Source organism: Dermacentor andersoni, chromosome 1 (genome assembly GCF_023375885.2).
Source record: "Dermacentor andersoni chromosome 1, qqDerAnde1_hic_scaffold, whole genome shotgun sequence".
Classification (NCBI taxonomy): Eukaryota; Metazoa; Arthropoda; class Arachnida; order Ixodida; family Ixodidae; genus Dermacentor; species Dermacentor andersoni.
The window spans coordinates 204,596,885-204,621,536 of NC_092814.1; the positions used below are offsets into that span (position 1 = coordinate 204,596,885).

The 24,652-nt window shown below is 47.9% G+C and overlaps 1 long non-coding RNA gene and 1 pseudogene across 1 annotated transcript; one reads left to right on the forward strand and one right to left on the reverse strand.

The window, feature by feature from the left end:
• Window positions 1–821: 821 nt before the first annotated feature.
• Window positions 822–993, reverse strand: LOC126547494 (U2 spliceosomal RNA; annotated as a pseudogene).
• Window positions 994–7,736: 6,743 nt separating this feature from the next.
• LOC126547362 (uncharacterized) lies at window positions 7,737–24,239 on the forward strand. Its single transcript, XR_011892238.1, has 3 exons — window positions 7,737–8,322; window positions 22,026–22,148; window positions 23,954–24,239. It is a non-coding gene; the product is annotated as an uncharacterized lncRNA (long non-coding RNA).
• Window positions 24,240–24,652: the final 413 nt, after the last annotated feature.

Sequence of the window (24,652 nt, forward strand, 5' to 3'; positions counted from 1 at the left end):
ATCGGCACAGCATAGATTAACTCGTTCCCGGTTCTGCTCGCACCGTGGCTGATCGACAGCTGCCTCCTCCTCAGGAGTACGTATGACGCCTGGCCTATCTATTTCGGAGCTGGACAGAAACTGCTGCGCGCGCGCTCACCTGCGACGGAGAGCAACGACGTCATTACTGGCACAGCTAATCGTGCACCTATATTTATCTTTTCACGCAGGCGCACGGGGTTGCGCCGGAGGAGTTTTCCGCTTACAGACGACAGACGGACGGACAAATACAACTTCGCTGAAAAAACGCAAAGGCCTTCTCGCCGGGAGAACCCTCCCCTACAGGGAGCGCATAAGGCGCTGCCGACATTTTGGATAAGATAGTGCATCGTCGGAATTTGGGTTGCGATTCCAAATGACAGCGTCCATTGCCGTTTGTGAGTGCGTGTCTTCGCGTGTGCGTCCGAACTGTGCGCGTGATTCCGTATTCTGGAAAGTATCGCTTGACCTGTGATATCGTAGCGCGTACTGATGGTTGCGCAGATACCACACAATAGACGATAAAAACTAGTCAAAAAAGGGAGAGCACTTTTCCGTCTAGTTTGTCGTGCTCCTACATGGCCTCAATCGTTGTGCAATGTTCACGTTCACCTACGTCGTGTGTCATAACAGAAATCTCTGTCGTGCAAAGCCGCTGAACCTTCGCTTAGGCAATTGGCAGCGAATTTTCCCATACAGAATGTTTTTTTTTTCTTTTGTTTTTACAACGAAGCTGTATATGGTTAGTGTCTGATGAAAAATGTGTCCGTGGGCGATAGCCGAGTAGATCGAGAATTTCTCCTTATACATGGGCCGATCCCGAAGATATTGCAAATCCGGGCCGACCTAGACGCAGGTGAAGCTGGGTTTAAGCACTCCGCCAACTTGCAAAATAAGTTTATTGTCTTTGCTCCAAATACAACCCGTATCAGCGATTAAGCTGATAAGAACAGATACTACGCCTTAAACTGCGTTGGCCACGCCTACGTTCGCACCGCCCTCTCTTTCTCAGCGTTCCAAGCGCTTACGCATCTCCTTTGCTTTCCTTCCGCTCTCCAGTGGTGGCGGTCCCGTAAGCGTGGGGGACCGCCACCGATGGGGCCCCGATCCCTCAAACTTGGAACGTTTCACCGAAGCAACGGCCAGGTTTCAGAGGTAGTTTGTGGGGAACCAATCTTGTGTGGCCTCTGTTGTTTGTGACCGCTTGCGGTTTTAGAGTGGCCTCACAACCATTACTGCACGGCAGGAGGTCGACCTACGCACGATCGCATTGGCTACGGTGAAACAGTGTGAACCCTCGGAGTGGGCGAGGTAAAAGGTGTCGTGCCACGTTCTGCAACAATACCTGTATTAGTATACCCCACGGTGCCTCATCATCTTCCAAGGCTCAACATCATGGAGGAGCGACCAGTCACGCCTCACAATTCATTTATGTGCATACGACGTTTCACGCATGGCAGTGGACAGTTCGCCATTAAGGGGCCTAGATACACAGCTTCGCTTGTTATCCACCTTCAGAGTGGATTGGCACTATTTTTTTTAAATTTGCATGCGTCTTGATCGCGCTGGCAACCTAATATGGTAGCTGCTTTTGAAACAGGTCTTACACCCGCACACGCTAGACTACATAACTTGATTAAAACTTTTATTATTTAAGTCATTCTTCTTCTCTGCCAAGTATTTATTAGTACCTCGTGTCATCTCACTGATGTTACTGGGACCACAAGTTCTCAGTACTTGATAAATAACTCGTACAAAACAGTATGAGTTTTGCCATTTGTTGGGCGTGTTGGTAAATTGAAAGCATATTTAGCGCCAGCAAACAAGGACGGAAGGGAGACGACAACACAATGCGCTAACTTCAACAACTTGGTTTTTAGGAAGTACACCTATATAAACCATGCACAGTGGCGCCACCTCATCCAAATCTTATCCATCCAAAAAAGCAGTCTCCTTATCTAACAGGTCGATTGAAGGGGCACTAACACACGTGTCTCTATTCCGCCAGATAGCCTGCGCTTCAATGATCTCTCGCACGTCTTTATCTTTGTGCTTTGCAAGAACCCGACAGGATTCATAGACCGGCGCACAGCCGCATTCTTGACAGTGGGTTGACAGATGACCGATTTGCTTATTTTTCACAGTTTGGCAATGCTCCCGTAATCGGTCATTAAGACATCTCCCTGTCTGTCCGATGTATTTCTTCCCACAGGACAGCGGAAGCTCATATACAACACTTTCTGCGCATCCCACTGGCGCTTTCCGATGATTCGTAGAGCACCCGGCAGCTGGCTTACGGTAGGGGTCTGTCAATCGACATATTTTTGCCAGCTTTTCTGGTGCGGAAAAGACCACTTTTGTGTCCACCCGGCTAGCCATTTTCTTAAGTTCGCCGTAGAACCAAGGTTGAGCGCACCGGAACTTCTGAGCATTGTGCGAAGGATTTCAAAGTGCGCCCCACAAGGTGAAGTGAATCGATGTATCTCTGAAGGGGTCGATGTGGTTTCGCGCAACAAACCGATGGTCTCACGTGTACCGGTTAAGCGCGCAACTTCGTTTTTGAGGCAAAATGGTCTGTGTGTTTTGCCAGCGGACAAGGAAGGTGGCTTTGTTGTCCTCAAGGAAGGTGATTTTAATACGAAAGCCTGCTCTGCGATTGCCTCTGTGTTCAACCAGTGTAGTAATGTGTCTCTCCGAAAAATCAAGCTAGAAGCGAAGCGTCTTTGTAAGAAGGCAGACCTTAGACACTTGGTTCGTGAAATTGACAACGCAAAGTCTGGTTGCCTTCAAATTATGTTTAGTGCGAAGACGCACAAACCAGATTACCCATTAAGGGTAATAGTTTCAGAAACAGGTTCTTGGCAGAAAAAGTTCGCTCTTTTCTTGCAAGATAAGCTGCGAATTCTTAATATTGACGACCCATTTTTGGTTAGGGGCTCTGCAGAAATCGTAGATTTCCTGAAAAGAAATTCTGACAAAAGCTTATCAGCTTGCTCCTTTGACATAAAGGACTTGTACTACTCCTTGCCTCAAAAGAAACTAATTACTTGTGTAGAAGAGTGCATAGACGAGTATGGCGTGGTACCGTTCCAAAATTCAGCCGGTTTGTCCGTTCAAGACTTTTTAGACATGCTTAGTTGCTACCTTCACTCTACATATGCAGCATGGAACGACGACATATTCATTCAAAAGCAAGGGGTTTGCATCGGTTCATGTTTGGCGCCCATACTAAGTGACATCTTTCTAGCTCACCATAACAGAATCCTGTCCCGTACCTTGTCGGAGCACAGGGTGGTTAAAGTTGTCAGATACGTTGACGACTATCTCGTTCTTTTTGAACCTGACGCACGTTTTACGGTAGGCAAGCTTTACGAAGTATTTTCTGCAGGCCTTAGCCCACTTACTCTCACGATTGAAGAGCCCTCCAATAACGTGCTGCGCTTCCTAGACATTCAGCTCGAGTTCATGGAACGGCACACGTGTTGGGAGTATAAACCTAGAGCTAATAAGCCCCTGTTATCATATAAGTCAGCCCACTCGAAGCTCGTCAAGAGGAGCATTGCCAACTTATGCTTTGGAAATGCTCTAAAGAAGTCTTGCCACCACAAGATCTATACGAGCCTTATGGATCAATCGGGAAGGCTATCAGCAGCAGGGTTTCCGGAATCAGTGCAAGTTTCGGTCGTCGAGGGGCTGCTAAAAAGGTGCAGGTCGGATAGCACAATTCAGGACACGGCAAATCAAAGGACGGAGCGTAGAAGGAAGGTAGTGGTAGTGCCCTACCTGCATAGAACGGCACATAAACTTAAGAAAATGGCTAGCCGGGTGGACACAAAAGTGGTCTTTTCCGCACCAGAAAAGCTGGCAAAAATATGTCGATTGACAGACCCGTACCGTAAGCCAGCTGCCGGGTGCTCTACGAATCATCGGAAAGCGCCAGTGGGATGCGCAGAAAGTGTTGTATATGAGCTTCCGCTGTCCTGTGGGAAGAAATACATCGGACAGACAGGGAGATGTCTTAATGACCGATTACGGGAGCATTGCCAAACTGTGAAAAATAAGCAAATCGGTCATCTGTCAACCCACTGTCAAGAATGCGGCTGTGCGCCGGTCTATGAATCCTGTCGGGTTCTTGCAAAGCACAAAGATAAAGACGTGCGAGAGATCATTGAAGCGCAGGCTATCTGGCGGAATAGAGACACGTGTGTTAGTGCCCCTTCAATCGACCTGTTAGATAAGGAGACGGCTTTTTTGGATGGATAAGATTTGGATGAGGTGGCGCCACTGTGCATGGTTTATATAGGTGTACTTCCTAAAAATCAAGTTGTTGAAGTTAGCGCATTGTGTTGTCGTCTCCCTTCCGTCCTTGTTTGCTGGCGCTAAATATGCTTTCAGTATGAGTTTCCTTTCGTATTTTAGTACGCAGAACCGGCTTCTTTTATTCGGTTTATTGGCAAGGCGCCGGTCCGTTAAGCTGCACCTTTCAGTATTCCACCTTTCACAGGGCCGCTAGGACTACTCCGTCCCCATACCCTAATTGTTCTTGAACACATGTATGTCTTTGTCCAGACATTGACAATGGCTGTGCCTTTAATTTTCTTTCTTTTGATGCGAACCGCCTTTAAAATCGGTCAGGAGGCGATCGTTCGCTAAAACCGCAAGTAAAGAAAGGATGTTATTGCATTATTGTTTGCATCTTTGTAACCACACTATCCACGTACCTTCCTTTGGTATCGTTGTGTAGGTAAAAGAAGCCATTATCCGATGATCCATGCGTCGCTCCGTGTATGACACAACCGGAGCTAAATTTCGCCTCTCGCTCGGCGTCCAGACAGGAATAGCTCGGCAGTACGTTTGTCGATCCGAGAGGGAGTGGACGGTTTGGGAGAGCTCCTTCATTCACAGTAGGTACAATCTAAACTCAAACCAGTGCTCACCAGTAGTTATCAGGCCTACAAACGTCCAAAGCTTTTCAGAAATGTTACGCTTTCTTGGTTATGGCGCGCCCCCTATCGACACGCAAAGTCCCGAAATGGCGTGAACAGATTTAGACAACAGGACAGAAGGATGTGAATTCGCATCCACGATTGCAAGACTACACCATACACTAATTTACACCATTAAAGGTCGACAAGGGTGTAAATCGGTCTATGACTTACACTATTATACATTTGCAGGTGGGAGGGTGTGAGTTACAGACCCCTTATACTTTGCGCACACTTCGAAGTGTAAATTAGTTTACATTGTTTAGGAGACCCACTAGCTGTATCATAAGTTAAGCCGTAAGCTTTCTAATGCGTTGATGGCATGCGCTTTACTTTTGATATCATCGCGTATAGGAAAGAAGTCATTGCTCCATCATGCATGTCTCACGTGCGCAGATGGCGCCATTGTTAAATTTATCCCCACGTGCGGCATTAAGAGAGGCGTAGCTCGGCAGAACGTTTGTCCATCCGAGCATGAATGTGTGCGTTTGAGTCACCTTACTCTGCCATAGTACGAATAATATATCAAGCCAAAACTGGTACTGATCAAGAGAACAAAGAGTCAACAAAGAACGTCAAGAGGAAAGTCAGAGAGGCTGTGATAATGTCATGGGTGGCGGCAAAGGACGAGAAACCTGCCATGAGTAACTATTACAAAGCAAAAAAAACGAAATAAGAAAATAAACAATTTATGATAACTCAAAGGGAAGCTCATTACTTTTCGAAGAGAGATCAGGATGCCTTACAACAGGCACTTATAAAGCGAGATACAACAAGGAAGATGAAGCATGTACTTGCAGCGTTAAAGCTAGGGAAACGACGGAGCATGTTTTATTAGAATGCGAAAATATCTGCCCAGTGGTCGATTTAGACACCTCTGGCCTCTTCGAAGCCGTTGGGTTCAGCGAGAGCAGAGGGAAAGTAAACATTCCCGCAGTAGAGATTAGTAAGAGGCGATTGGAAGATTCATGGAAGAAAATTAGGGAAATGAAAAACAATCGAGGCGTGCAAGAACAAAGTTCCCAATAGTGGTTCAGAAAGGTTGGTTATGGGAATTCTTCGCAAATTTTTCTTTCCTTTCCTTCTTGTCTTTTTTTTAACATAGGTAGGACATTAGGCAATATAATAACAAGAGCTTGGTGACGTAACCCACCGGCCCGCTCCAAAGGGGACGCTCATCTCTTACATCCATCCATCTATCGCAAGAGAGCTGCGATTGTGGGGAAGCGTACAATCAGGCAGGGATCTTTGAATTTTAGTTTTATTCATTTATACAATGCTGCAGGCCAGTAATTTGGCCCTAGCAGGAGGGTCTACAAAGGATACATACAATGTAAGGAAGATCAACACCAACAAAAATCAAGAGAACACGAAGACCGCACGTGCTTGTTTCATTCTTGTCGTCGCTGATTTTAGATCCGATGATTGCAGACAGCATGACCAAAGCGGGTGAACTTGCTGGGTCGGTTGACACAAGCAAAGCCTGAACAATAACAAACAGTCGCATAGTGAATGCACTGCTCCCTACGCTTGCGCCGTGCCCACTATTGCGTTCCACTATCGAAGGCTATCGCGTTCCTCTCTTAAAGGCGAAGCTTAAGCATCCCTGCAATTTTTTTTTACCTTAGGACCCGAACACCATGTGCAAAAAAAAAAAAAAAACCTGCCTCAGTCACTTAGGAAGCGAGCACAATTGCAAAATTAGACCGTAAGACTTCCACTAGCTGTGACATAAGTTAGGCATCTAGGCCTTCTAATGCGTCAAGAAATGTAACATGTGCATTTGGTTACGTCACTTCTGTACCCTAAAGCACTGCAGTCTTTGCTATCAGCTCTGCGGCGCGGACAACACAAGCAACTGGTGTTCGAGATTAGAGAGCTAATCCATGCCTTGGCTGAAAAAGGACACCACGTGACATTTCAGTAGCTTCCAAATCACTGCGGAGTCACAGGTAACGAATACGCTGATAATTCTGCTCATCCGGCTTTTCAAGGCGGCAAAGAGGAGTCGATGCCGTTATTAAGGGCAGATGCCGCTAGAAAATTTCGGATGCTTACACGGGAATATCACGCGCTGCATGTGGAACATCCGAATTTTTCAAGGCAACCGGCTGCACCACAGTCTGGATCCCAGCTGGACCCGCCGACGCAAGGCTACTCTGCTTTGTCGAATATCGCTAGGAGTGGCTTTTACGAAGTCTTTTGCTTTACGAATCGGATGGGACGACGACGCCTCGTGTGATGACTATTATAGCGAGGAGACTTTTCAACACGTTTACTGTGACTGTCCTCGCTGCAATTTACAGAGACGATAACTCTCAATAGCGATTGCGCGCTTTGATCAAAGACCTTAAACAGCTAGTGGAAATCTTTTCAGAATTCCAACGTCACAAACCATCGTAGCGGAGGGCGACCAGGGTACTGCTGCAGTTTCTAAGGACATCAGACTTGGATAAGCGGCTGTAGCCTGAACTGATGTTCATAGTGATGCAACTGCTACTGTGTTGTGCGGTGATAGCATGCGGTGATAGTGACCGACTGTGATTGCGTATCTGTGCTGCCTTTCTTTTTCTCGCTCTGCTTTCCTGTCATTTTAACTCGCTCCCCTCTCTCCCCAGCGCAGGGTATCAAACCGGATCTGCCACTCTGGTTAACCTCACTGCCTTTCCCCATTCTTCTGTCTCTCTCTGTCTCTCTCTACCCTATAGTGATCACACACCCTCTGCAGCATGCACCAGACGTTTCACGCGCTCCACTGCAGTTGTGTCCCTGATACAGCCTGATACGTGGGTCGATCCCGGAGATAGTGCAATACCGGTGGTGGTCCATACCCGTGGCGTAGGTGAAGCAGGCGTTAAGCACTCCCCATACGTGGGCCTATCTGCAAGATAGTGCAACGCCGGGCCAACCCGCAGCGGAGGTGCAGTTCGCCATTAAGGGGCCCTCATACACAGCTTCGCTGCTCATCCTTCTTCACAGAGTGGAAGGGTATTGAGTTTTTTTTTTCTATGAAGATTCGCACTGGGGGGGGGGGGGTCGTGTTTTTTAACTTTTTGGAACAATTTTCCGCAATTATCCTCAAACACACCATGAGAACGCGGCTAGAGGATGCCCATAGATCTGTCTTCGTCTTTGCTTAGATGCGTCAAAACATGAAATGGTTTGCAGTGCTCTATGGTGGGATGCTTTAAAACGGTGTATATATATATATATGCCTTTCTTTTTTTTTATTTCAGACCCTTCTTGTTCACCTATGGTACTTGTCTACAGACTTCCAGCTTTTCGTCCTCTCTCTTCTCATACTGCTCGTACTGAAAAAGTGAGTTGACATATCACGACAGGCCAGCACATCATAGTGAGCCGCAGCGTATCAGCAGTACCACCTTTAATGTTATATCACTCTATGGAAACTTTATGTTTAGCAATCTGTTAAATTAAGTGGTGTGCAATGTTCAGTTTGGAGACGGGTATAAATTTTGTTTTTATAAGACGTGCAAACCCTATTTTAATGACGTTGCTTTTTGCTTTATAATCTGCGATAGAGTACAACCTCATTTTCGTTTCAAAAGTGACAAGCTGCCCTAACCTGCTGCCGGAAAGCATGCATTCATAATGACATCTTCCAATTAAGAAGATGCTTATGGATAGAGTTCGCAAGGTGACGAGCGGCTAAAAATTGCCAATATGTTATGAAGGTTACCATCAATAGAAATGGTCCCAAGAAGGGAAGAAAAATACCGCACTGCAATAAAGATAAACACGAAAAACTACACAAGCTGCCGTATAGATGAGCGATCGAGGTGGACACAAATTGCTTGATGTGCCGGTTAACCTGTTCAACGTATACGACTCTTGTAGCATCGTACAGGCTTTTAGAAATTCTAGCAACAGATATCCTTAATGTGATGCTTTCACGAGATCTGTACAAGTGTATATTAGTTAATTAAGCCCCGAGATCAGATGAAATACCTTACTCTGAATTCGATTTATGTTCTACAAGTGACATATAAATGCTTTGCACGCAGAGTCTAATATATGGCACGTTTCATTACATGCACAGGAGACTTTTATGTTTACTAAAAATGGTAAAACGCATTCTGAAGCCAAGCGTCTGACAAAAATCCATTGAATACTAGGCTTACTTGAGTGCTACACATTGGGCACTGTTTACCTTCTTCAGTCATTGATACCGGGTTTAATGTTGCCTCAGTGATTTAGCAAGAATTTCTAATTATGTATATTGTATTTGTTCAGTGGGTAGTAGCAGTGGCCTAATATTTTTCTTAGTTTGGTTCAGCAAAAAGGCGCAATGACAGATAGACATTGAGTTTCCTGGAACAGCAGCGTTCTGGCTATTTTGGCTGTAGGAGCAGAATGCCCACAAAGAATTGACATTTATTCCTCAGGTGAGTGCGGTGATTTCGTAGCCACCATCGTCGAGCCTATATGCCTGATGGCGCTTGGATTGGACTGGATATACTTCTTCGAGGGCGTTAGTCCAGTCTCTTTTTCTTCCACCGAGGATCTCTATGAGCACTGTTCACTACATGGCTCCCCTACCACTCTAGCGATGAAGGCACTGCCGTTGAGCGGTTTAAGGCGTGGGGATGGCACTGCCAGAATCTAGATGAGCTGACTTCAAGCGGTTGATCGAAATGGTCTCTTTGCGTCCGCTGACAGGAAGTGTGAAAAACTTGGCCTCGCGCTTGAGGACATTGAAGGGACCGTCGTAAGGAGCTTGTAAAGGAGAGCGAGTAGCCTCCTGACGGAGAAAAACGTGACTGCCATCAAGTAAAGGTGGGCTCATGTAAACATTTCTGCGGTCGTTACTGTTACGTTTCGCCTACAACGCGCGGTATAGCCGGCGCGGATGCAACGGACGCCGGGGCTTCGTTCAAAGCGGCGGACATTTTGGCCCGTTCAGCGCCGCCGATACGCCTCCCCGCCAAGCGCGTCCAGGCATGTTTCAATGCCACGTGTCTTCAAGTGTGCGTGTGTGTGTGTGTGTGCATGTTGGTGCCCACGCTTGTCAAAGCGCGGCAGCCGCGGAGAGGAGCTCCCCAAGTGTGAAGCGAGGAGGTCTGACCGGCGCTGGCCCGGCGGATGCGTCACTACACTCGTCCCAACGTGTCTCTCAGCCTGTCCGTGCCGCGCATCACGTGCGCCTCTGACGAGGCCTTCCTTCTTCCCCTCGACTCCGAGAGTATAAGAGCAGCTGCTCCCGGACGCCGAGAGAGGCTGCGATTTCTTCCGTTGAGTTACGTGCTCTCCCGTCTCTCCACTTCGGTCGATCTGACCGCCCGCTCTTTTGCGATGCTAGAATAAACAAGTTGTTCTGTTACCAGTCGACTCATGCTTTGCCGGGACCTTCGGATGCTTCCAGTTGTGCCCCAGGCCGCCAGGCCAACGCTACCCTTGGGGCTTGCGACCCATTTGCAACAACGGACGTCAGCGCTGAGGTTCCCAACAACTGTCTGCCAGCGGTGAGATCGCGACAACGGAGGCCAGCAGCGAAGATATGCAGTTCACTGTATGCTGAGCAGCACAACGACCATCCGGGAGCAGTGCAACGAGCCCTGTGTGATGACTGGTTGCCTGCAGCGGAACGACTGCGCTGAATTCTTGGCTGCGAGGTTTGGTGAGTGCGGGACTTTCTTCTTCTGAGTTTTGCCAGGCTTTTGTTAGTGTCAGAAACAGAGCTGGTAATTGTGGTTGTCGTTGCTGCCGGGTTAGTTTGCGGCAAGACAATAGTAGGCAGTAGAGAAAGCAGCATTCAGAGCAGCCATAGATTTGAAGTCGTTGCGCAAACCGAAATTGCTGGAGCTTGCAAGAGAGTTAGGTCTGGATGCCTCAGACAAACTCAGAAACCCAGAACTGCTAAGGGCTATTCTTGAGTTAGAAGCTGAGGATGACGAGCTGTCGGAATGCCTTGAGACCGTTGAGGAGAGGGAGACGGCAAAAAGACAGGAGCGCGAACGAAAAGAGCAAAATGAGAAACAGGAGCGCGAACTTAAAGAACAGAAAGAGAAAGATGAGCGCGAACGAAAAGAACAAAAAGAGAAAGAAAAGGAAGAGCGCGACCGTCAACACGCTTTGGAAATGAAGCGTCTCGAGGTAGAGATGGAACGCGCTCGTAATGGAAGTCAGGCACACGGTGCAGGAGAACGATTATTGTTCAAAATGACTGACCTGATGCGGCCATTTAAGCTTGGAGAGGACATTGGTTTGTTCCTGGTTAACTTTGAGCGAACGTGCGAGAAGCAGGGGTTCTCTCGGGAAACGTGGCCACAGCGCTTGCTCACTTTGTTACCCGGCGAGGCGGCCGACGTAGTCGCTCGCTTGAATAGAGAGGAGGCAGAGGATTTCGACAAAGTGAAATCGAGTCTGCTAAAAAAGTACAGGCTGTCAGCGGAGGCGTTCCGTCGGAAGTTTCGGGAAAATGAGAAAGGCAGAAGTGAGTCATATACAGAGTTTGCCTACAGGCTAATGTCAAACATGCAGGAGTGGCTCAAAGAAGAGAAAGCGTTTGGTGACCACGAGAAAGTTCTGCAGTGTTTCGGGATGGAAGAGTTTTATAGTCGGTTACCTGAGAACGTGCGGTACTGGGTCTTGGATAGGCCAGACGTTAGTACGGTTGCTAAAGCCGCTGAGCTAGCCGAGGAGTTTGTGACGCGTCGGGCTCGCGGAGCTAAGGACGGTCAAAAGGGTGAATTTGGCTCCAAGTTTGAGAGGCCGAAGTTCACGCCCATGAGAGCAAAGGGGGACACACGTAGTGCGGATGCGAGTGAAAGCAGTCCGACCGAACGTAAGGAGACGGCGGCAGCCAAAGCCGAACGCAGAAAGCGGTTCGAGACGAGGCAAGCGCTCGTTTGTTATACGTGCCAGAAGCCGGGTCACTTTTCGGCGCAGTGTCCAGAAACAAAAACAAAAGTCGTGTTTTTGTCATTATGCAGCACTGACGAGAACATGAAGCTTCTCGAGCCTTACATGCGAGACCTCCTCGTGAACGGGAAAGAGTGCCGAGTGCTTCGCGATTCCGCAGCTACAATGGATGTAGTTCACCCCTCTTACGTAGAACCCGATATGTTCACGGGCGAGTGTGCATGGATCAAGCAAGCCGTGGAAGCTCATAGCGTGTGTCTGCCCGTAGCAAAAGTGCTTATTGAAGGACCGTTCGGAGCACTTGAGACGGAGGCGGCAGTGTCATCTATGCTGCCCCCCCAGTACCCGTACCTATTTTCGAACAGGTCCGATCACCTCCTGCGCGAGAAGGGGCTTTTGTTTGGTGAGGCTAGCGTTCAGGCCTTAACCAGATCGAAGGTTCGGGAGCTCGCTGCAAAGGCGATAGTTGCGGGGCCAACGTTGTCGAACAATGAGAAAGGGTCAGAGGTGCAGCAAGCTGATATTCAGAGCACGCCCGAACTGAATAAAATTGAGCCTGTAGCGTTAAAGGCACCAGATACTGGAGAGGAAATGCCCGACACGGGAAAGTTAGAAGAGCTATCTGCAGATTTGCTCATCGCGCCTACGTCAGACGGACTTAATAGGTTGCTAAAAGTCAGCCGGGCGGCTTTGATAGCCGAGCAAAAGAAGGATGGCAGCCTAGAAAACATACGCTGCATTGTCAAGGAAGGTATCGCCAAGAAAAATGCTCGCTTTGTGGAAAGAGGTGGGGTCCTGTACCGGAAATATCTAGACCGCAGGGGAGTGGAGTTCGATCAGCTGATCGTGCCTCAGTGCTACCGTCAGGATCTGTTGCGCTTGTCGCATGGGGGTTCGTGGTCCGGACACCTAGGAGTTAAGAAAACTAAGGACCGTCTCTTGCAAGAGTACTATTGGCCAGGGTGTTTTCGGGACGCAGACCACTTTGTGAGGACATGTGACACCTGTCAGCGGGTGGGCAAACCAGGGGACAAATCGAGGGCGCCGTTGAAGTTGGTACCTATCATTACGGAGCCTTTCAGATGGCTCGTTATTGATACAGTGGGACCTCTGCCGGTAACAACCACGGGGTACAGACACATTTTGACTGTGATCTGCCCAGCGACAAAGTTCCCTGAAGCAGTGCCGCTTAAAGAACTCAGCTCAGTTGAGATAGTCAATGCACTACTGTCCATATTTGCGCGAGTTGGTTTTCCTGCGGAAATCCAGTCAGATCAGGGCACGGTGTTTACGAGCGCTTTGACGACAGCCTTTCTCGAAAGGTGCGGGGTAAAGCTGTTACACAGCTCAGTGTACCACCCACAGTCGAATTCCGTTGAGAAGCTCCACTCCGTCATGAAGCGCGTGTTGAGAGCATTGTGTTTTGAACATCAAACTGACTGGGAGCTGTGTCTGCCTGGGGTGACGTTGGCATTAAAGACCGCGCCGCATGCGGCTACGGGGTTTTCGCCAGCTGAGCTAGTGTACGGTCGCTCGCTGCGTTCTCCGCTTCGCATGCTTCGAGACGGATCACTGCCCTCTCCAATGGCTGCAGACCATCACTTCCACAAATGGCCGCCTCCTGCGCTGGAGCCTCGCTTTGCCACAACATTCCTTTGAGGTGCGTTACAAAAAGGGGAGTCTCAACGGTAACGCCGATGGCTTAAGTAGAAGCCCCTAACGTGGGAATCAGCCTCAAAATTATTTGTTACTGATGTTTTTCTTCCTGAGGCAGGATTCTTAAGATATTGCTTTTGTTTAGTGTTTCAAAGTGATGACGTGCTTTCTAGTGCAATTTTCCAATTTGTGGACGCGTTCTGAGTGTTGCTAGACTACTGTAAGGAACTATAGGCAGTAGTATAAAAGGGGAAAGAGCCTGGCAGGGCTTAGTGAGGGTTGTGTCGTGCTTGCTGACTGAGCGGTTGAGTTTCGGCGTAGTTCTAACGCTTGCTGGGAACGAGAGAAAAATGGCAACTCTCCCGAAGTCACTTTGCAGTGTCCTGTGTGAACCTGAACGAGAGAACGAGGCCTTCTCTGTGCTCTGCGCTCAAGAAACGCCGAAGGACGCCCGACTTCGTTTATGAGCATCATCGAGCGACATCCCTCCGGACAGCGGATGCAGTCCCCTGACCATCGGGATCTCCTTCCCCCGGCGGGGCGGTCTGTTACGTTTCGCCTACAACGCGCGGTATAGCCGGCGCGGATGCAACGGACGCCGGGGCTTCGTTCAAAGCGGCGGACATTTTGGCCCGTTCAGCGCCGCCGATACGCCTCCCCGCCAAGCGCGTCCAGGCATGTTTCAATGCCACGTGTCTTCAAGTGTGCGTGTGTGTGTGTGTGTGCATGTTGGTGCCCACGCTTGTCAAAGCGCGGCAGCCGGGGAGAGGAGCTCCCCAAGTGTGAAGCGAGGAGGTCTGACCGGCGCCGGCCCGGCGGATGCGTCACTACACTCGTCCCAACGTGTCTCTCAGCCTGTCCGTGCCGCGCATCAGGTGCGCCTCTGACGAGGCGTTCCTTCTTCCCCTCGACTCCGAGAGTATAAGAGCAGCTGCTCCCGGACGCCGAGAGAGGCTCCGATTTCTTCCGTTGAGTTACGTGCTCTCCCGTCTCTCCACTTCGGTCGATCTGACCGCCCGCTCTTTTGCGATGCTAGAATAAACAAGTTGTTCTGTTACCAGTCGACTCATGCTTTGCCGGGACCTTCGGATGCTTCCAGTTGTGCCCCAGGCCGCCAGGCCAACGCTACCCTTGGGGCTTGCGACCCATTTGCAACAACGGGCGTCAGCGCTGAGATTCCAACATTACGAAGCGGCGGTGGTATAACAGGGGCCATTGTAATGCGAAGGCGGTAGGCATAAGATTGTAGTCAGCAGATGACGGTTCCGAGGTGAAGAACTCACCGGGTACGCGAAGTGTCATACCGAAAACGAGTTCTGCTGAGGAACACTGTGCATATGCTTTCAGAGCTTTGCAAAGACCTAGTAGAACCAAAGGCAGGCGCTCTGTCTATGGAATCATGAAGTCATGGGCACGAAGTGCTGCTTTCAGTTGACGAAGGAAGCGTATTAACATGTCATTGGAACTTCAATCAATCAATCAATCAATCAATCAATCAATCAATCAATCAATCAATCAATCAATCAATAAATCAATCAATCAATCAATCAATCAATCGATCGATCGATCGATCGATCGATCAATCAATCAATCAATCAAATTTATTATTACATAAAAATAATATACAGATAGAAGTATACAGAAGGAGGTCCCATAGTTAAAGCTGAATTGGGACCTCCTGGGTGATAAGCTGTCGTTCGTATGTGCGTTACACCCAGAAGACGGGAGAGAGCTTGAAAGAGGGACGAGTCAAATTGTCTTCCTCTGTCTGCCGTTATTGCGTGAGGTACGCCGTAACGAGAAATTCAGGCATTTAAGATGGCCTCAGATACAGACTCTGCAGTGATGTGAGAGAGTGGCATTGCTTCAGGCAAGCGTGTGAAGCGGTCGATACAAGTATGTTTCGTTGGATCGAGGACAGTGGTAGCGGACCAACGATATCGATGTGAACGTGGCCGAAACGAACGTCTGGGGGTGGAAAATGACCAGGCGCGCTCATAGTGTGTCGACTTACTTTGGCGCACTGGCACTGTAGGCATTCCCGAGCCCAGCAACTGACGTCGGCGTTCATGCGCGGCAACAGATAGCGGGAAGTGAAGAGACGAGGTGTGGCACGTACCACAGGGAGCGATAAGGAGTGTAGTGCGTCAAAAACTTCCTGCCAAAATTGTTGTGGAACGTACGGTCGAGGACGACCCGTAGACATGTCGCACATCACTGTGACGCTGCAGCCAGCCAGTAAGATATCTTGAAAGCGCACAGAATTGTTGGCAGTCCGGACTGCTTGAAGTTCACGGTCTGTGAACTTCAATGCCGGAACGATTTACTTGGCTTCCATTTACATGAATCCGTGACAGAGAGTCAGCAACGGGATTATCGGCACCATTGATATGCCGAATATCAGTAGTGATATCGGAGATATATGCAATCTGGCGAATATCACGGGGAATAAGCGAGGAACTCTTGGAGGCAATAGCATAAATCAGTGGTTTCTGGTCGGTGAGAATAAAGAACTGACGCCCTTCGAGGTTGTGACGGAAGTAACGGACTGCGAGGTAGAGTCTTAGCAATTCGCGACCGAAAGTGCTGTAGCGGGTTTCTTACGTTGTCAGTTTCCTTGAAAAGAAAGATATAGGCTGACCTGTCTTGCCAACTAGCTGTTAAAACACGGTGCCATCAACTATGTCACCCGCCGTGGTTATGGTGTTGGGCTGCTGAGCACGAGGTCGCGGGATCGAATCCCGGCCACGACAGCCGCATTTCGACGGGGGCGAAATGCAAAGACACCCGTGTATTTAGATTTAGGTGCACGTTAAAAAACCCCAGCTGGTGGAAATTTCCGGAGTCCCCCACTACGGCGTGCCTCATAATCAGAAAGTGGTTTTGGCACGTAAAACCCCAGAATTTTTAACAACTATGTCAGAGGCGTCTACCGTAAGGGACATTGGAGCGTCTGGTTGCGGGTGTGCCGGTAGAGTAGTGGTAGCAAGGGCGTTCTAGGCAGAGATAAAAGCAAATTCAGCGGCATTAGTCCACGATGTAGGCATGCTAGCTCGTGTTGTGCCAGAGAGTAGAATGTTCAGAGGCTGCAAAATTGAAGCACAACGAGGAATAAAATGTCGATTGTAATTGATGTAATTGAATGCCCGTAATTGCTTTGTGGCAGAAGGACGTGGAAAATATTTAATCGCTTGGACACGGGCTGGGATGGGTTGGATGCCATGCTCGTCTACTCGATGGCGCGGGAAATCGAGAGAAGCAACGCCAAACTCCCTCTTCGAGATGTATAGAACCCAGCCATATTGACGGAGGCGTTCAAACACCTTACGTAGGTCAGATTCGTGTTCCACAGCAGAGCCAATGAATACAAGAATGTCGTGTAAATACACTAAACAAAAAGTCAGGCCATTGAGTACTTGATTGATGAAGCGCTGAAATGTGTGGGCGGCATTACGGAGGCCGAAGGGCATGCGTATGTATTCAAGCATGCCTAAAGGGGTAATGATTGCGGTTTTAGGAATGTCAGAAGGCTCGACAGGAATATGGTGGTAGGCTTTTACTAGATACACCTTGCTAAATATACAGCAACCATGCAGTGATGCGGTGCAATCGTGGATATGAGGTATAGGGTACCTATGGGGAATCGCCACTCTGGGGAAGGGGGGGGGGGGGGGGGTTTAAGGCGCGGTAATCGCCGCACGGCCCGCAATCATCCGTCTTCTTGGGCACCACGTGTAAAGCAGATGACCAAGGGCTAACGGAAGGACGAACGAAGCCCAACTGGAGCATGTGTTCGAATTCTTGCTTTGCAATATTCAGACGGTCTGGTCCTAAGCGGCCAGGTCGGGCGTATACTAGTGGTCTTTTAGTCACAATGTGGTGCGTGACGTTCCGCACTATTGGACGATCTGGCTAGGGTGGTTCGAACAGCTCTGGAAATTCCAGCAGGATTGTGGACCGCAGTTTCTGTACCTGGGTGTGTGCTTGTACGAGACGCAAAGGTGGTGCAGACGTGCTGATACCTTGTACAGACAGGTTTGTTGAGGAGTCAAGAAGGTGGCGGTGGCGAAGATCGACGAGAAGGTTAAACTTCCACAGAAATTCAGCGCCGATGATCTGCCCGCGGACGTCGGCGACGGTGAAGAGCCATCAAAAAGGGCGTCGCAGACCAAGGTCTAGAGTGACAGATTTATGACCATAGGTTTTAATGTTGGACCCGTTGACGGCAGTGAGAAAAGACGTGTCATGGCGATGACTTCTGCGGTCTTGAAAAATAGGGGGAATGACCCAAATTTCCGCACCAGTGTCGACAAGATAGCGAACTTTCCTGACGCGGTCGGTGACATAGAAAAGACGGCTTGACGTAGGGCCACTAGCACTAGCCGTCACCAGTGACTGACCCCATCATTTCCCGGAAAGTTGCAAGGCGGACGGCACTGACGTGCGCGAGTGCTATACCTCACGTGATACCAACAAATAAAGGGAGATAGAGGGACTGACGCGTTTTGGTCATGCGAGCGATGTCGCTGCTGATGGTTATTCGCAAGAAAACGTAAGGCAGCCAAATGGTTGGTAGGTTCCTCTACTGGCGAAGTGTGGTGCGTGCTTAAACTGTCGGGTTCGTCAAAGGGCTGCTGTAACTGGGGTCGTGTCGCCACGAGTGCATTAGAACAGTCAACAGCGGGTATCACAGGATGGAAAGAATTCATAATCTGGTCTACCATCATCGCTAAGGCCTCTACAGATGTAGTAGGTGAGGCACATAAAATCATGCGTCCCTGATTCGGTAGACGCTGGAAGAAGAGCTCCCGAAAGATTTTCGAGTCTGCTGATGATTGACTGGTTCCAAGGAGTTGTGTCATGCGGCGAAGCAGCTCAGTCTGTTTTCTGTCACCAAGTTGCTCCGATGAGAGGAGCTGTTGAATCCGTCGCGACTCAGAGTCGATGGTGCGCCGCAGTAACTCCCGCTTAAGGATGTCGTACTGATCATTGGGCGGAGGAGCTGGCGAAATGTTGTGGACCAAAGCAGCAGTGCTCCGGTTAAACACACTCACGACGTTGTCGTACTTAACCACCTGAGATGTGACTCCGTGACGGCGAAACTGCGCCTCGATGTGGACGAACCGGAGTTCACAGTCTGAGCGACAGAAATCGGGAAGGTTGAGTGTGGTGACGGAAGACGTTCCGTTTTCTTTGAGACGTCGTTGTTCGGCGGCTGGTTCCATGGCGTCGAAAAGAAACTTGGTAGACGTATACAGTTGTGATGTAGTCTCATGTCGGAGGTCACCAATTTGTAGGAATAGAAGGCCCACAAATAATTGCCATTTATTTATCAGGTGACTGCGTTGATGTCGCGGCTACCATCGTCGAGCCTATACGCCTGATGGCGCTAGTCCAGGCTCTTCCACCGAGGGGATCTATAAGTACTGTCCACTACATGGCCATCTGTCACCCCAAAGTCAGTGCTATGCTGAATCTGTACTGACATCGGTAGACGTGGCTTAATTACACTCGTATAAACGACATTCTTGTACATAAGGACGATGAGTCAGAACCTGTTCTGCGCTTCGTTTTGAAACAATGTAGGGCAAACAGCACAAGCTTTGGCACGTATCAATATTTACTGCTTGTAATGCATAGAAGAATTTCGTTGAACTGAGTCGATGAACATGTGCAATTCTCGTGACTACTAAAGGCCGATCCACACGACGGACCAAATTGCTATTTTGGACCGCGGTCCGCGCATCACGTGATAGGACGTCACCAGTTCATGTGGACCACCGTTGGCTTGCGCAAGACCGCGGCCCTCGTGGTCCAATAAATCACCGAGGCTTCTCTCTCTTCAGTTTTGGCGGTGGACCGCATGCAAACCGCAGCGATTTTGGCGTAGCCAACGAATGTTGTGCGGCAGCAGAGTGTGTTCAGCCAAATCCAATCTAGTTTACGGCTCAGCAAAAGCCAGTCGTTTCATGTGCGCCGTTCCGCCGACACGTGCGTGCAGCAGATATATTTTTTAAACCCCGTGTCCTCTTGGCGTGACGAGGAGGGCTTTTCATTTTGTATCCCTCGTTGAGCAGTTCCCGGCTTTGTGCGACTCGAGCAGGAATTAACACAATGATAACACTATGGCCAAGAGTGTAGCTGGTTGGTCTACTCTGCCGTCTGCTATGGCGGTCCGCCATGTGCATGTGCTCTGCACCGAACCGGACCGCAGCCGGATGTGACGTCGCATCACGTGACCGATTGCCCTCAGACTTGGTCCGTCGTGTGGATCAGCCTTAAAGCAGCAGGTCCACGGCATGAGAGCACTACTATTTGTGGCGCACTATGACTCACGGTTTTGTCTTTCATATCATCCAAACGTAGTGGCAATGTTGTGTTACCCGAGTAGACTACACAGGAAGCACGTCAATCTTCGTCGTCATGGCTCGTGAAATCTGCCAATAAAGAGCACATAGTGTGCCTACATCGCCCGCAGTGGGATATTGGTGTGGCAAAGCAAAAGTCGATGCTAGCCTATGCCGAGCCATTGCCGACGTACAATCTGTGTAGGAAGTGTAAAGGGTGCTCTGCAAGTGACAGCAATGCTTTTGTGACTGTGGAATGGGTACTCTGAAAAACTGATCGCGATTTAAACACATATTAAACATAATTTGCTTCCTTCTCCGTTGTTATGGTAATCGCTAAGCGGGAGTGGTAGACAACCCTGGCCGCACAGGCACTGAAGAGCAATAGTCACGAGTTAAGTAACATTCAAACTTTTGACCCTGAAATTCATTTGAAGTGCAGTGAAACTGACTGGAGTTGTCTTTGTACGTTGCGATGGATAAAGTTTAGCTCTCATGACGCTCATAATTTCTTCAAACTAAGACGTCTTCCTCTCTACTTCGCAGCAATCCCAAACTTTAGTGACAGCATTGCTGCACGGTCTTAAAAGATTAACGGCATCCCGTCGACCGTATACCTTTAACGCAGATGGTAAACATAAACCTATACTGAAAAACGTCTGTTTCCCTTATCCTTGCAAGAGTAAAAAGAAAGCGATGAGAGGTTCCTCATCATAAAGATCTGATAACTGTCTGTTGTGATTCTAACTTTATTGCTAATTTCCCTTACTACAAACATATAAAGTTTGTGCGAGGAAATACTGATAATAATAAACTGTTTTCACTTGCTGTTGTGTTCTTGCTATTTAGAGGGTTAGCTGCAGTGCGTGAAAGTACTTTGAATTTTTTTTGCACTAGTTTTCCCGCTGCCTTAATAATACGCTGGTTTCGTGCTAGGTGGTGTCTTGAAAAATAGGCATTTTTTTCAGAGTAGTGAAATTAATGTACTAGACCGAAGGAAAGATGCGACGGCACAAGAACTATTTGAAGCATTCCTTCTAAATTCATGAGGTATGAGCTGAACTGATGGTGTACTTTTATCACTTCTAGCAAGCCGATTTTTGAAAATATAATTTGCCGGGCATGCTCGTCACCTGTGTACACGTATTATGTTGTACACATAGGCTAGGCTTCGACAAATAATGCAGAGAATACAAAGTGCAGTGCGCGTCCTTTTATTCGCGCATTTTGTAGTCCCAGTGTACGGTGTTATGAATTGTTTAGGTGTCGACGAACCAGAAAGCAACAAATTCTTTTCACAATGTTTTTCGCTTCACAGAACACTGCGCACTAAATGTTTATGAGAAAGCGCATTCTTATTACGTTCTTGTCGGTTAATGCACGATAAAGTATGAAAGGTATCAATTTCAGTTAAAATTGACAATTGTCTGTTCTGCATTGACTGCGTAATACATGTATGCTTGTTTGCTAGAAAAATGGAGCATGTGTTTCTTGTGAGCATTTAAGTCAGCTGTATGATATTCTGCGTGCTGAAAATAAATTTCTGTTAGGTGTAACGCAATTTCGCGTTAATGCTTTCTCATTTTCATGTACACTAAGGAACAAGATCTTACGTATATCACAGCGTCACCTGTTTTTATATTAAAGCATGCATCATCTGAGATTAATGTATCATAAGTAATGCACTTATACAAGAGCAGTGTCATGGTATGCTCTCCCATTGCCTTTGAGATTGCGTGAGCAGGTCATGCATTGGTTTTCTGAATGCTTATCCCCGTATATGCAGCATGGCCAAGCGTGTACATGTTTGAATGCATGAAGGAATGCCAAATAGCTGCAGATGGCGTAGTCATGCCCGGATTGGCTAACCGATGCATGCCATTGATTGGCGCTTTTCCTGCCTCATTTAACACTGATGACTAGGCATAAGTCTGGAACACTGCGAGTCGCTAGTGTTCGACATCGAGGAGCAGCAAGGCTGTGGTGAAATGTGTAACATGCCGAAATAAACATGGACACGATTCACTTTCGTTAAGCTTAGCCCCTTTAACACTCCATTGAGAAGATGCATGACCATGTTACGTGTTAATCAGAGGCGTGCAGTTTTTCCAACAACTTGCTCGTCATTACTCCACAGGCGGAAAAAGTTGGCGCTGGCAACGTTCACAGTGCTTTCTCTTTTGGGTTGCGCCATCGCAATGTGGACAGCAACTAATCCAAATGTTCTACCCTTCATGGCTTATCCTGCTCACACAAGAAGGTGAGCCCTAAATCAGTTCTCAGAATCGGTATGTTTACTCAGTTTCACGCATAATTACAACAAGGTAGAGTATATACAAACATTTACTATATAGGATTTGTATCTCCGATATATGACCTGATGTATAGAATATTTGCTAAATTCTAAGCGTTGTCTCATACGTCATTGGTGCATATGTGATTTAATCACGCATTCTAGCAAATCGGACTTAAGCTTTGTATACGGCCAAACTAGAAACTGAAACACCAGTTAAGTAAATTAATTTTCTTAACGTGACACTCACATATATTTTATTGGAACATCAACCCTTTGAGTGTATTCAAATTCATAAAAAAAAAGTTTGCATCCATTCGAAAGTGGCACGAATCTACAGCAGAAGCACTTACGTTCTCCAGGCAAGAAGTTTTCGCAGTTCAATAACAATTTATTTTTAGCAAGCTACGAACCCGAAGTTCCAAGGCAGTTATAGTACTAACTTGGCTGATGGGAGGCTAGTCGTTCGCAGCAACGCTTCATTTTTTTGGCATCATGGAAGGGTATTGATCACCAACTCGATACGCCGGAATTTGGATTATAAACGGAAGTTCAGCGTAAGCACGCAATTTCGAGGCTGACTCACGAATAGGAGAGTTATGGGAACCCTATAGAGCCTGAACACAAGCTAGTCGGTCAAGCAGAAATCTCTATCGTGTTTCTATATTATATTAAGCGAATACCAGATTTTGCTTCCAAAAACTTCACTGTGGAAACGCACGCGCATGTGTCAACTTCAAGCATATTGTAGAATCCACCATGTGGGATTCCTACAAGCCATGCAAAACTAAGAGGTCTAACTTAAGCGCAGTCGTTTATCACGTTGTTCGGTGACACATTTGTAATACGCGCGTATATTTAGCAGAATCGATTACTTAGGTTTTTTTCTTACTCTTGCAACATCTGCTTTTTTTAGCCCTGTGCACATCCGAGTCACACAGCCAAAATGGCTGCGCAAATAGACTTCAAAATTTATATTCTCAGTAACTCATTTTCTCAACTGGAACATTGTGCACATATAGTCATAAAATGCACACCAAAACAGAAACTATTGCATCAAATGGGTTATTTCTCACAGTATCGCTATGCTTAGTTTCATTTTTATTTAGAAAACAATGCTTAGTCGGCGAAGAGCCAATGTTGTTTCTAGTTGGCTGGGCATGCTGAGTTAGACGTGCTATTACAAGAATAATAATAATAATATATGGGGTTTTACGTGCCAAAACCACTTTCTGATTATGAGGCACGCCGTAGTGGAGGACTCCGGAAATTTCGACCACCTGGGGTTCTTTAACGTGCACCTAAATCTAAGTACACGGGTGTTTTCGCATTTCGCCCCCATCGAAATGCGGCCGCCGTGGCCGGGATTCGATCCCGCGACCTCGTGCTCAGCAGCCCAACACCATAGCCACTGAGCAACCGCGGCGGGTATTACAAGAACGAAGACGCAGAAAATGTCTGTATTTACTCCGTTCATTTCTTTTCCTGCGTGATTGCTCTAGTAGTAACGTGTTTCTTTAAAACCTAAAAGTCGCAACCAAACCATTTGCGGTAGATAGCGCTGTTCCGTCGTCATGAAGTGTTTACCAAAAAGTCATGTCTTGCATGATAAATCGCAACAATTCAATTTTTATGTGGTCCCACATCAAAAAGATCTTGAGATGAAACAACAGCAGGCATTCCTAAGGTGACTCACCCACATGCCATTTTCTAAGAGGATTGACTTAAGCATTTTTTTCAGTACGCCAAACATTCTTTTTTTTTTTTTACAGTCTACAACTGACAACATTCAACTTGTACTACACGCGACCTTTCTACCATGCTGTATGCTTCTTCAGCGGTTGCATGACGTTACTCGTCTTGGATGACTTCAGCAACCGTAAAATTTCTAAGGTGAGTCAGCATTTATAACTAGGACCTGTTTTCCGAAAATCGAAAGAAAGGTTGGAAGCCATGGTTTGGCTCAGTGAAACGCAACTTTATTGTTCTTTTCTTTAGTCGCAACATCGATACTTAACGAGTTTGCCTCACGTAGACACATCCGCTGCGAACGTTATCATACAGTAATTACGGCCTTCCGACATTCACGCACACACGTTGCGCAGCAGGCTGAATGAGCGGTATTTTACAGCTGCAGCACTTATTTAACCATGCGCGATGTTTGTAACGAGGCGCCCATTTCTGCGTTTCGCGTGGGGGTCAGCCCTGGGGGTAAATGAGCGAACGAGCACAGCGAAGGACGAAAGAGCAAACGTAGAGCGCAGCGGGGATGAAAGACGCCGATATCAAAGAGCGCGCGAGGCGGAAAGAGGAAGAGCGTTTGGCGAAAGCGTGAGAAGCGCAGTGCCGCTCAAGACGCGCTCTGCGGCGACGGCCGCTACTCTATGGCCGCTACGAGGTGGCTAGGGCAGCGCGCCGTTGTCTGTTCACTGGTGGCATGCGGCGAGAAAGCGCCAACGATACCAAAGCGC